Source organism: Cebus imitator, unplaced genomic scaffold (genome assembly GCF_001604975.1).
Source record: "Cebus imitator isolate Cc_AM_T3 unplaced genomic scaffold, Cebus_imitator-1.0 Scaffold60, whole genome shotgun sequence".
NCBI classification, from domain to species: domain Eukaryota; kingdom Metazoa; phylum Chordata; class Mammalia; order Primates; family Cebidae; genus Cebus; species Cebus imitator.
In genome coordinates this window covers 5,507,827-5,518,571 of record NW_016107375.1, presented here as the reverse complement: position 1 = coordinate 5,518,571, position 10,745 = coordinate 5,507,827, and the positions used below count along the sequence as shown (strand labels likewise).

Below are 10,745 nucleotides of genomic sequence, written 5' to 3'. Positions count from 1 at the left end.
TGTATTTTTAGTAGAGATGGGGTTTCACCATGTTGGCCAGACTGGTCTCGAACTCCTGACCTCGTGATCCGCCCACCTCAGCCTCCCAAAGTGCTGAGACAGGTTCGGTAACACAAACCTGTAGTCCAGCTACTTGGGAGGCTGAGGCAGGAGAATCACTTGAACCTGGGAGGCGGAGGTTACAGTGAGCTGAGATTGTGCCACTGCATTCCAGCGAGACTCTGACTCACCACTCCCGGCTGTTTTTTTTTAAGTAGAAATGGGGTTTCACCAGGTTGGCCAGGCTAGTCTGGAACTCCTGACCTCAGGTGATCTGCCCGCCTCAGCCTCTCCGAATGCTAGGATTACAGGTGTGAGCCACCACACCTGGCCTTAGGTTGCCCAGTTTTTAGCAATCTGAGATTATAGGAAGGAGACAAAGGCTCCCTCCCTTTGTCTCTCCCTTCTTTCATCATCTGTAGAGTGGTTCTCACAACAGTGTCCATTTTACAGGGTAAATGGTAGAAGTAACCTGCTCAGTCAGGAGAGATCAGAATACAGTCAAAGCCAGAGGAGCCACACCCTGATGCTACTGTCCAGGCCACCAAGGCTAGCAGGTACCTGCTGCAGGCGTAGCCCCAGGCTAGGTGGTGTATCAGGTGAAAAAATGATACTGGAGAGTGATGCTGACAGGGTTAGCTCTGGCCTCCAAGGCTATGACAGAAGTTGAGAGAATGATGAATATGATTTAGTAGTGACCCTACAGATAGGCCAAGGGCAGACATGTTTGTAGGAGAATGTGGATGAACAGAGGAGTCCCGACCCACAGCTGGAGGCTATGTTGGAGGGGGCAGTAAGGGTAGTGGTGACGGGGGTTGTGTCTGGGCTGAGCTGGCTTTATGAGGGAGATGGCATTTCAGGAGCTTGTAGAGCTGAGTATTGGATACACAGAAGACTTTGAGGCAAAAGTAGGATCGCTCCTGCTCCTACAGAAGAAGAGGAAGAAGCAACTGTTCCATTTAATAATGGAAATACAGTAGTCATAAAAATGTTAGTAATTAGGATATCAAACGCCCTAGCCTCCAAAAATATGCAAAGGCCACTCAGTGCAGGAAATTGACTTATTGGTATTAAACAGGAGAAAGGCTGGGTGCTGTGGCTCATGCCTATAATCCCAGCAGTTTGGGAGGCCGAGGCGGGTGAATCACCTGAGGTCAGCAGTTCAAGACCAGCCTGACCAACATGGAGAAACCCTTGTCTCTACCAAAATACAAAATTAGCCAGGTGTGGTGATGCATACCTGCAATCACAGCTATTTGGGAGGCTGAGGCAGAAGAATCGCTTGAACTTGGGAGGCAGAGGTTGTAGTGAGCCGAGATCATGCCGCTGCACTCCATCCAGCCTGGGCAACAAGAGTGAAACTCCGTCTCAAAACAAAACAAAACAAAACAAAACAAAAAACAAAACAAGAGAAGGACCCAAGATGGTATCTCAATAGTCAGGGTCTGCAGCATTGCTTAGATCAGACTGTCAAGGAATCTTTTAAAAACTGAATGTATTAATCCACATTCGCTCTTTGATTTCCAGATTGAAAGTTGTGATCTTAGTGGTTATTTTTCTTTATTTTCTTTCTTTCATTTTTTCCTGAAAGAGGCTGGGTTCTGGTCACTACCCCACAACCTCTCAAATCCCCTGAAGACTCAGGTAGCAGGAGGTAAATAAATGAATGAACAAGTGAAATAACATATACAGATAAACTACTTAGCTAGCGTGCACTGCATTCTCAGTGGTTCTCAATGCGGCAGTGGGTGGGTGTGGTTAAGAAAGAAAGCTCGCCAGGCGCGGTGGCTCACGCCTGTAATCCCAGCACTTTGGGAGGCCGAGGCGGGTGGATCACGAGGTCAAGAGATCGAGACCATTCTGGTCAACATGGTGAAACCTCGTCTCTACTAAAAATACAAAACATTAGCTGGGCATGGTGGCGCGTGCCTGTAATCCCAGCTACTCGGGAGGTTGAGGCAGGAGAATTGCCTCAACCCAGGAGGCGGAGGTTGTGGTGAGCCGAGATCGCGCCACTGCACTCCAGCCTGGGTAACAAGAGCGAAACTCCGTCTCAAAAAAAAAAAAAAAGCTCTGTCTGTGTTGGAATCCAACACTGCCACTTACTGATGTGTCATCTTGGGCAGGTCATTCTGTGCCTCAGTTTCCACCTTTGCAAATTGGGGCTCGGAATGCCATCCAACCCATAGGGTTGTTATGAGCTGTAATGAGGATCCAATGAATTAACCCATTTAAGCGCATAGCACAGTGTCTGGCATGTAATAGGTATTCAATAAAATTATCTTCTTAATTTACTCGTCTAATTAGGGATGGAAAACTCGCTCTCCTGTAGGCAGTCAGAAAAATGAGTGAAGTAGAGGAACTAAGGGGCCTGGTCTGAAGTGGGAGACTGATGTCAAGGGGAGTGTGGACCCAGGCTGAGATTTTCTTTTTTTTTTTCTGAGATGGTCTTGCCCCATCACCCAGGCTGGAGTGCAATGGCGCCATCTTGACTGCAACCTCTGCCTCCCGGGTTCAAGCAATTCTCCTGCCTCAGCCTGCCGAGTAGCTGGGATTACAGGCGCGCGTCACCATGCCCCGCTATTTTTTTGCATTTTTAGTAGAGACAGGGTTTCACCATGCTTGCGAGGCTGGTCTCGAACTGCTGACCCTCATGATCCGCCGCTTCGGCCTCCTAAAGCGCTGGCGTAATCTACAGGCGTGAGCCACCGCACCTGGCCGTGAGATTTTCAGAATCTCCTCTTGACCGGTCTCATCCGAGGTTCCAGCACAGCTCTTTAAATGTAAAGCTCGTTTACATTTTTCTCCTCAAGGCTTTATTTTTTTCTATTTTTTTTTTTTTTCTTCTCAAAATCCTGGAGTGCTTTGGAGGAGCACGGGCCCTTGACCAGATCTTGAGTTGTGATTTGTGTCCTCAGCATCTCCTGCTCCTCCTTGGGAAGCCCTCTACCCGCCAGTTGGCCTGCGCCCTCCTTCCCTTTCTCGAGGTTCGGGTCCACCTCTTTCCGCCCACACGACCGCAAATCGGAGTGCGACTGCAGAGGCGGAATTCGGGGCGGAGCGGGGTCTCTGCCGCGGGCCCCGTCCCACCAGCAGGTGGCGGTCGATCTGCAAAGCCTGCAAGGTGCCCGGGCAGAAACTTGAGCAGATGTTGGTGCCGCTGCCCGAGAAGAGCTCAGCCAGTCTCGCCGAGCCCAGCTGTCGGCATCCGCGAAGAAGCGGGGAGAGAAGGGCGCGGGCTCTCCGTTGAAGCGACTCAAGGATTCGGACACCGCGAGCTGCTTTCGGAAGGGCTTCGGGAGGGGGTGAGTACTGAGGAGCGCCCAGAAAAGGGAGCGCCGTCCTTTGCTGAAGGCATTGTCCTTGGCTTGCATAGCCTGGGTTTCCTACTCCCCGGGAAAGACATTTCTGGAAGGAGACGGCCTCAACAGAAGGAGGGAGCTCAGAAAAGAAGCCCGGGGAGCCGGCGCCTGCACGCACCGCGCTCTGCAGCGGGAGGAGCGCAGGTTCCATCGCGCCAGATGGCGCTGTCTGGCTTTTCCCGGGCCTCGGGCGCCAGTCTCCAGAGGTCCCCGGCGCTGCGGCCGCTCTAGCCGGCCGACGCGGGCTCTGGGTTTCCGGGCGGAAGTGAGGCGCCAAGCGGAACAGCCTCTGGTGACATTTTCTTGGGGGCGGCGCGGACGACTGAAGGGACTTGGTGGTAGAGGCTGCGGAGGCGGCGAGGTTCGCTTTGGTCCCGGCAGGGGCTCTGACCGCCACCTTCTGCTCGCCGCCGGCGCTTGTTCCGAGGAGGAGAAGGCGGCGGTGGCCGTCGCGTCCCCGGTCACTGCAGCGGGGAGAGTCCCGACCCGGGGGTCGTGCGTGCCCCGACGGGGCGCGCGGAGCGAGCGAGGAGGCACGGAGTCTCCGCGGAGTGCAGGTGAGGCGGGAAGGGGCGCAGGGCCGCGGCCTGGCTACTGGTCGAGTTGCGGGGCCCGGGCTGCGTCCAAGGGAGTGGTCCGGGCGACTCGGAGGGGTGCGGGCCGCGGTGAGGGCTCTGCGGCGTCCGGACGCTGGGGTCCTGGCGGCCCCGGCTCGTGGGCGCCGGGAACTCGCAGCTTGCCTTGGCGGCTGACGCTGGGGCATCGCATCGTTCCGACCTCCTTGCTCGTCCGCCGCTGGTGACCGTCGCGTCCTCCCGGCCCGGCAGAGTTGGCTCCGGCACCCCAAGCCCCTAGACTCGGGGTCCAGGTCGAGGCGAGTCCTTTTCCGGGGGTGCTGAGGGTTGGCTAGAGGTGCCGCAGTCCCCAGGCTCCGCGGGGAAGCGGTTTTGCGGCCCTAGAGTTGCCTTCACGCAACTTTGCGGCTCGCAGGCCCGCCGGAGAAGCAGTGGCGGCAACTCCGCCAGCTCCGCGAGCTGGGGGTCTGGCGCGGACACCTGCCCCTGCAGGGGAGAGCTCTGGCGCCGCGGCCGCAGTGGCCTTGGAGAAGGGAGAAAAGGCTTTCTTAGGCTTGGCGCCGCCTGCCTCTCTGCGCTTCCACTGCCTTCGTTCGGCAGACGCCTCCGGTCAGTGCGAGAGATGTGTCAGTCTCCACAATTGAACTCTTCTGGGGAGTTTGTCAACTTTATTTCAAAACAGATGAGGATGTACGCTGACGAACCCCAGGTTAAAGATATCACCTTCCCGCACGCCATTCATTCTCACTTTTAAATTGTCTGCCCGCCCTCCCTACCCAGCCCCCATCACAAATTTGATGCTCACAGGTTGAAGTAGAGAACATTGGTATGAGCCTTCCCAGATCCTTGAGCAGTTTCTGCTTAGATGGGCTTTTCGTTTTTTGCCTGACCTTTTGCTTTCTGAATCCTCCTACCCAGTAGAATTAAAATCGCACTGATAATACTTCGCCAAGATTGGACCTCTTAATTACAAATATATCTGCCAATTTTGCTTAGGTTATTGTGTAGTATCATCGGGCACATGCTAACAGTTTGAATCACTCCTTTTCTTTTCTTGCGGTATTTTAAGGATGGAAGCTATTAACTTTCTAATGTAGTTTTGCTGATCCTGGCAATCTAGATTCCTCCAGTAATCAGAGCATTGCCTTCTGGTTTAACAAGAATTTTTAGAGGCCTACAATTGATAGTTACTACCTGATGTCCTGAGGAGTCACGTAGCTAACCAATTTTTTTTTTTTTTTTTTTAAATGAGTTTCATCATGTTGGCCAGGCTGGTCTTGAATTCCTGACCTCGTGATCTGCACTTGACCTCCCAAAGCGCTGAAATTACAGGCGTGAGCCACTGTGCCCGGCTCGCTAACCATTTTTAAGTACAAAGTATAACATTTGGCCAAGTAATATGCTCAATGCAATGTCTAGTTGAGTGCTTTGTGCACTATAGGTACCCAGTTAATATAAAATTATGAATTAAATTGGAATTCAGGAATTCAAGATGGAATTGACTGCAATGACCTGTATGCTCTAAAGAACCTTAGTGAAATTGTATGGAGTTCCATTTAATGAGAAATAAAAATATTTCTTACACATTTCTAAATCAGGTTTTTTTTTCTTTTTCTTTTCTTTTTTTTTTTTTTTTTTGAGATTGAGTCTCATTTTGTCACCCAGGCTGGAGTGCAGTGGTGTGTTCTCAGCTCACTGCAACCTAAGCCTCCTGGGTTCAAGCAATTCTCCTGCCTCAGCCTCCCCAGTAGCTGGGATTATAGGGGCCTGCCACCACACCCGGCTAATTTTTGTATTTTTAGTAGAGACAGGGTTTCCCCATGTTGGCCAGGCTGGTCTCGAACCCCTGACCTCAAGTGATGCACCTGCCTTGGCCTACCAAAGTGCTGGGATTATAGGTGTGAGCCACCATGCCTGGTGCAGGTTCCTTTAGAGTGTTTTTAAGTATAACTGTAATCTTAAAACCACACCTTATCCATAAGGTAAATGTAACTTCAAAATAGGTATATACAGTCTGAAAGACAAGGATAGACTTCAAGGTAGTTTATATCTAAAGGATCAATTGAGTCAGATTTCTTTTTGAGATTGAGTCTCACACTGTCGCCCAGGCTGGAGTGCAGTGGTGCGATCTAAGCTCACTGCAGCCTCCGCCTCCTAGGTTCAAGCGATTCTCCTGCCTCAGCCTCCCGAGTAGCTGGGACTACAGGCACTTGCCATGAGGCCCAGCTAATTGTTGTGTTTAGTAGAGACGGGGTTTCACCATGTTGGCCAGGCTGGTTTTGAACTCCTGACCTCAGGTGATCCACCTGCTTCAGCCTCCGAAAGTGCTTGGATTACAGGCTCGAGCCACTATGCCCTGCCTGAATCAAATTTCTTTCTTTTTTTTTGTTTTTTGAGACGGAGTTTCGCTCTTGTTACCCAGGCTGGAGTGCAATGGTGCGATCTCGGCTCACCACGACCTCCGTCTCCTGGGTTTAAGCAATTCTCCTGCCTCAGCCTCCCGAGTAGCTGGTACTACAGGCACGCGCCACCATGCCCAGCTAATTTTTTGTATTTTTAGTAGAGACGGGGTTTCACCTTGTTGACCAGGATGGTCTCCATCTCTTGACCTCGTGATCCACCCACCTTGGCCTCCCAAAGTACTGGGATTATAGGCGTGAGCCACCGCGCCTGGCCCAGATTTCTTAATAGGAAAAATTTTTTTTCTGACACCTTTTTGTGAAAAATGGGATGAAGTGGCTATTGGAGCTGGAAACTTTCCTTATTGTTAGAAGTTCACAGTGTAGTTGTTACTAATTCCCTTTATATTACTTTAACATGCATTTATGTGAGAGTAACCGTCGTAATACCCTTTGTTTTATGGTCTTCATGAGTAATTCAAAATGAATATAAAGATATATTCAGTTTTATGTTCTAATTTAATAATTTCCTTTAGAACTGAGGGCTAATGTGTGTCCTTCAAAGGTTTCTTGCTTCTAATATTAATAGTGACTTTGGTATGTTCAGTCTTTTTATTGTATGACTAGTAAATTTTGTGAGCTTGTGTAGTTACTCATTATACAAGTTGTTTTGTTGAGATTCCCAATCTTACTGCTTTTTTTGACACGTGGATGAACAGACTTGATAGATAGGCAATTTTAGTATTTTTTCTTTTTTTTTTTTTTTTTTTTTTTTTTTTGGTTGACTAGACAAACTCATTCAGGTGGATTTTCTCCTTTTTTTTTTTTAAAATTTGGAACTCACGTATACTAGAGACCCAAACCTTACTTTGGCAAATCATCTTAGATCTTTTTCATTTTCCTGCATGTAACTGAGGATATGGAAATAACATGTATTCATATTTACTGAATTGAAAGCACTTCAGAAATCCTGTAATAGATGAAAAATGTTTTTTTTTTTTTTTTTTTTTTACAGTCTTGCCCTGTCACCCAGGCTGGAGTGCAGTGGTGATCAGCTCACTGCAGCCTCAAGCGTCAGAGCTCTAGCAGTCCTCCCACCTCAGCCTCCCAAGTAGCTAGGACCACCGGCTCACACTGCTATACCTAGTTAATTAAAAAACATTTTTTTTTAGACAGAGTTTCACTCTTGTTGCCCAGGATGGAGTGCAATGGTGCGATCTTGGCTCACTGCAACTTCCCCCTCCCAGGTCCAAGCGATTCTTCTGCCTCAGCCTCCCGAGTAGCTGGGATTACAGGCGTGTGCCACCATGCCTGGCTAATTTTGTATTTTTAGTAGAGATGGGGTTTCTCCATGTTGGTCAGGCTGGTCTGGAACTCCTGACCTCAGGTGATTGGCCCACCTTGGCCTTCCAAAGTGCTGGGATTATAGGCATGAGCCACAGCACCTGGCTAATTTTTAAATTTTTTTGTAGAGATGGCATCTCCGTATGTTGCCCAGACTTGTCTTGAACTCTTGGGCTCAGGCAGTCCTCCAGCTTGGCCTCCCAAAGTGTTAGGAATACAGATGTGAGCCATTGCACCTGGCCTAAATGTTGTATTTTTAATGTGTTCCTTTAAGGAATACTGATTTCAGTATCTTCTATTATTTTAGGAAAGAGTTTGGGACCAAATAAAGTTTCATGGGTTACTGTAATAATGTAGGCAAAATGACATACATATGATAATTCGAGTAAAAAGTTGTGAGACTATAAAAGGGGGGAAGAGCTATAGAGGAGGAGGATAGAAAATACAGTGGACAAAATACTTGTGAGGGGCTGGGCACAGTAGCTCACACCTCTAATCCCAGCACTTCGGGAGGCTGAGACAGGAGGATCAGTTGAGCTCAGGAGTTTGAGACCAGCCTGGGCAACACAGTGAGAGCCCACTTCTTGTTTTTTTCTTTTTTTCCGAGATGGAGTCTCGATCTTATCGCCCAGGCTGGAGTGAAATGGCGAAATCTCGGCTCACTGCAACCTCCACCTTCCAGGTTCAAACAATTCTCCTGCCTCAGCCTCCCAAGTAGCTGGGATTATAGGTGCTCGCCACTATGCCTGGCTAATTTTTGTATTTTGTAGAGATGGGGTTTCACCATGTTGGCTAGGCTGGTCTTGAACTGCTGACCTCCTGTGATCCACCCACCTCGGCCTCCCAAAGTGCTGGGATTACAGGGGTGAGCCACCACGCCTGGCCTGAGATGGAGTCTTACTCTGTTGTCCATGCTGGAGTACAGTGGTGAGATCTCGGCTCACTGCAACCTTTGCCTCCTTGGTTCAAGTGATTCTCTCATCTCAGCCTCCCGAGTAGCTAAGATTAAAAGCATCTGCCACCACGCTTGACTAATTTTTGTATTTTTAGTAGAGATGGGGTTTCACCGTGTTGGCCAGATTGGTCTCGAACTCCTGACCTCAGGTGACCCACTTGCCTAGGCTTCCCAAAGTACTGGGATTATAGGGGTGAGCCACTGTGCTTGGCTGTGAGCCCATTTCTCCAAAAAGTAAAAAATAAAAAAATTTAGCTGGGCTGGGTGGTGTGCATCTGTAGTTCCAGCTACTTGTGGGGCTGAGATGGAAGGATCGCCCCAGAGCAGCTACTTGGGGGCCTGAGGTGTAAGGATCACGCAGGACGTTGAGGCTGCAGTGAGCTGTGACTGGGCCACTGTACTCCAGCCTCGGTACAGAGTGAGACCTTGTCTCAATAATAATAATTTATGTGAAGCCTCTTTATTGTCACAACGCTAATTTGTTGATTGTTGTTTACTGTGTGCTGGCAGTGCTCTAGTTGCAGCAGTGCTCTTATGCAGTGGTGAATAAGACCAACAAGGCCTCCTAGTGCTTAAGGAGCTTAGGCATTTAAACCTGAGGTTTGAGTTGGATTTCTAGGTGAGCATGCCAGGCTAAGGCAGCCTAACCAAAGTCATGAGTGTCAGTGCTCTTTATTTTTTATTTTTATTTTTTTTGAGATGGAGTTTCACTGTTGTTGCCCAGACTGGAGTGCAATGGCACGATCTCGGCTCACCGCAACCTCCGCCTCCTGGGTTCAAGCAATTCTCCTGCCTCAGCCTCCCGAGTAGCTGGGACTACAGGCACGCACCATCATGCCCAGCTAATTTTTGTATTTTTTTTTAGTAGAGACGAGGTTTCACCTTGTTGACCAGGATGGTCTCGATCTCTTGACCTCGTGATCCACCTGCCTCGCCTCCCAAAGTGCTGGGATTATAGGCGTGAGCCACCGCGCCCGCTGAGTGTCAGTGCTCTTGAATAGTTAAGTGGGGCCAGCGCCTTGAGGTTTCAGAAGGAATGGGTAGGGCAGATGGAGATAAGGCCAAGTTGCGAAGGTACCTTGTCTGCTAATGGGTTGGGAATTTTCTTCTTCTTTTTTTTTTCTGCATTTTCTTGCAGGGAATTTTCTTCTTTTAGGAGGAAAAAATTCCAGGCAAAGTATGAAGAATGAGATGGACATTCTTTTTTTTTTTTTTTGAGACGGAGTTCTGCTCTCGTTGCCCAGGCTGGAGTGCAGTGGCATGATTACGGCTCATCACATCCTCTGCCCCCTGGGATCAAGTGATTCTCCTGCCTCAGCCTTCCGAGTAGCTGGAATTACAGGCATGTGCCACCACACCCAGCTAATTTTGTATTTTTAGTAGAGACGAGGTTTCTCCTTGTTGATCAGGCTGGTCTCAAACTCCTGACCTCAGGTGATCTGCCCACCTCGGCCTCCCAAAGTGCTGGGATTACTGGCATTAGCCACTGTGCCTGGCTGACATTCCTTTTTAAAGATTTTTCTGGGGCTGGGCACAGTGGCTCATGCCTGTAATCACAGCAGGATGGGAGGCTGAGGTGGGTGGATTGCTTGAGCCCAGGAGGCCAGCCTGGGCAACAAGGTGAAACCCTGTCTCTACAGAAAAATAAAAATTATGTGCCTGTAGTCCCAGCTACTCAGGAAGCTGAGGCGGGAGGAGCACTTGAGCCCAAGAGTTTGAGGCTTCACTGAGTGGTGATCATGCCACTACATGAGACCCTTTCTCAAAAAAAATAACAAAAATATTTTTCTTTATCCTAAAGTTGAGTGAATATAAATTTATTTATTTTTTTTGAGATGGAGTCTTTTTCTGTTGCCCAGGCTGGAGTGCAGTGGTGCCCAGGCTGGAGTGCAGTGGTGCCCAGGCTGGAGTGCAGTGGTGCCCAGGCTGGAGTGCAGTGGCACGATCTCAGCTCACTGCAAAGCCTGCCTCCCAGGTTCAAGCAATTCTCCTGCCTCAGTCTCCTGAGTAGCCGGGATTACAGGTGCGCACCACCACGCCCAGCTAATTTTTGTATTTTTTTTTAGTAGAG

General features: G+C 49.4%; 1 protein-coding gene across 3 annotated transcripts in view; it reads left to right on the top strand.

Moving 5' to 3' along the window:
• Window positions 1-3,236: 3,236 nt before the first annotated feature.
• The window catches only part of CUNH18orf25 (chromosome unknown C18orf25 homolog), a 99,351-nt gene continuing 91,842 nt past the window's right edge, over window positions 3,237-10,745 (top strand). For 2 of the 3 annotated variants that reach the window (XM_017529704.2, XM_017529702.2), the window contains exon 1: window positions 3,659-3,958. The gene's annotated coding sequence lies outside the window, so the exon portion shown is untranslated. Of the gene's footprint in view, window positions 3,345-3,658; window positions 3,959-10,745 lie in introns of those variants that run through there. The other variant, XM_037738985.1, reaches the window with a different exon arrangement.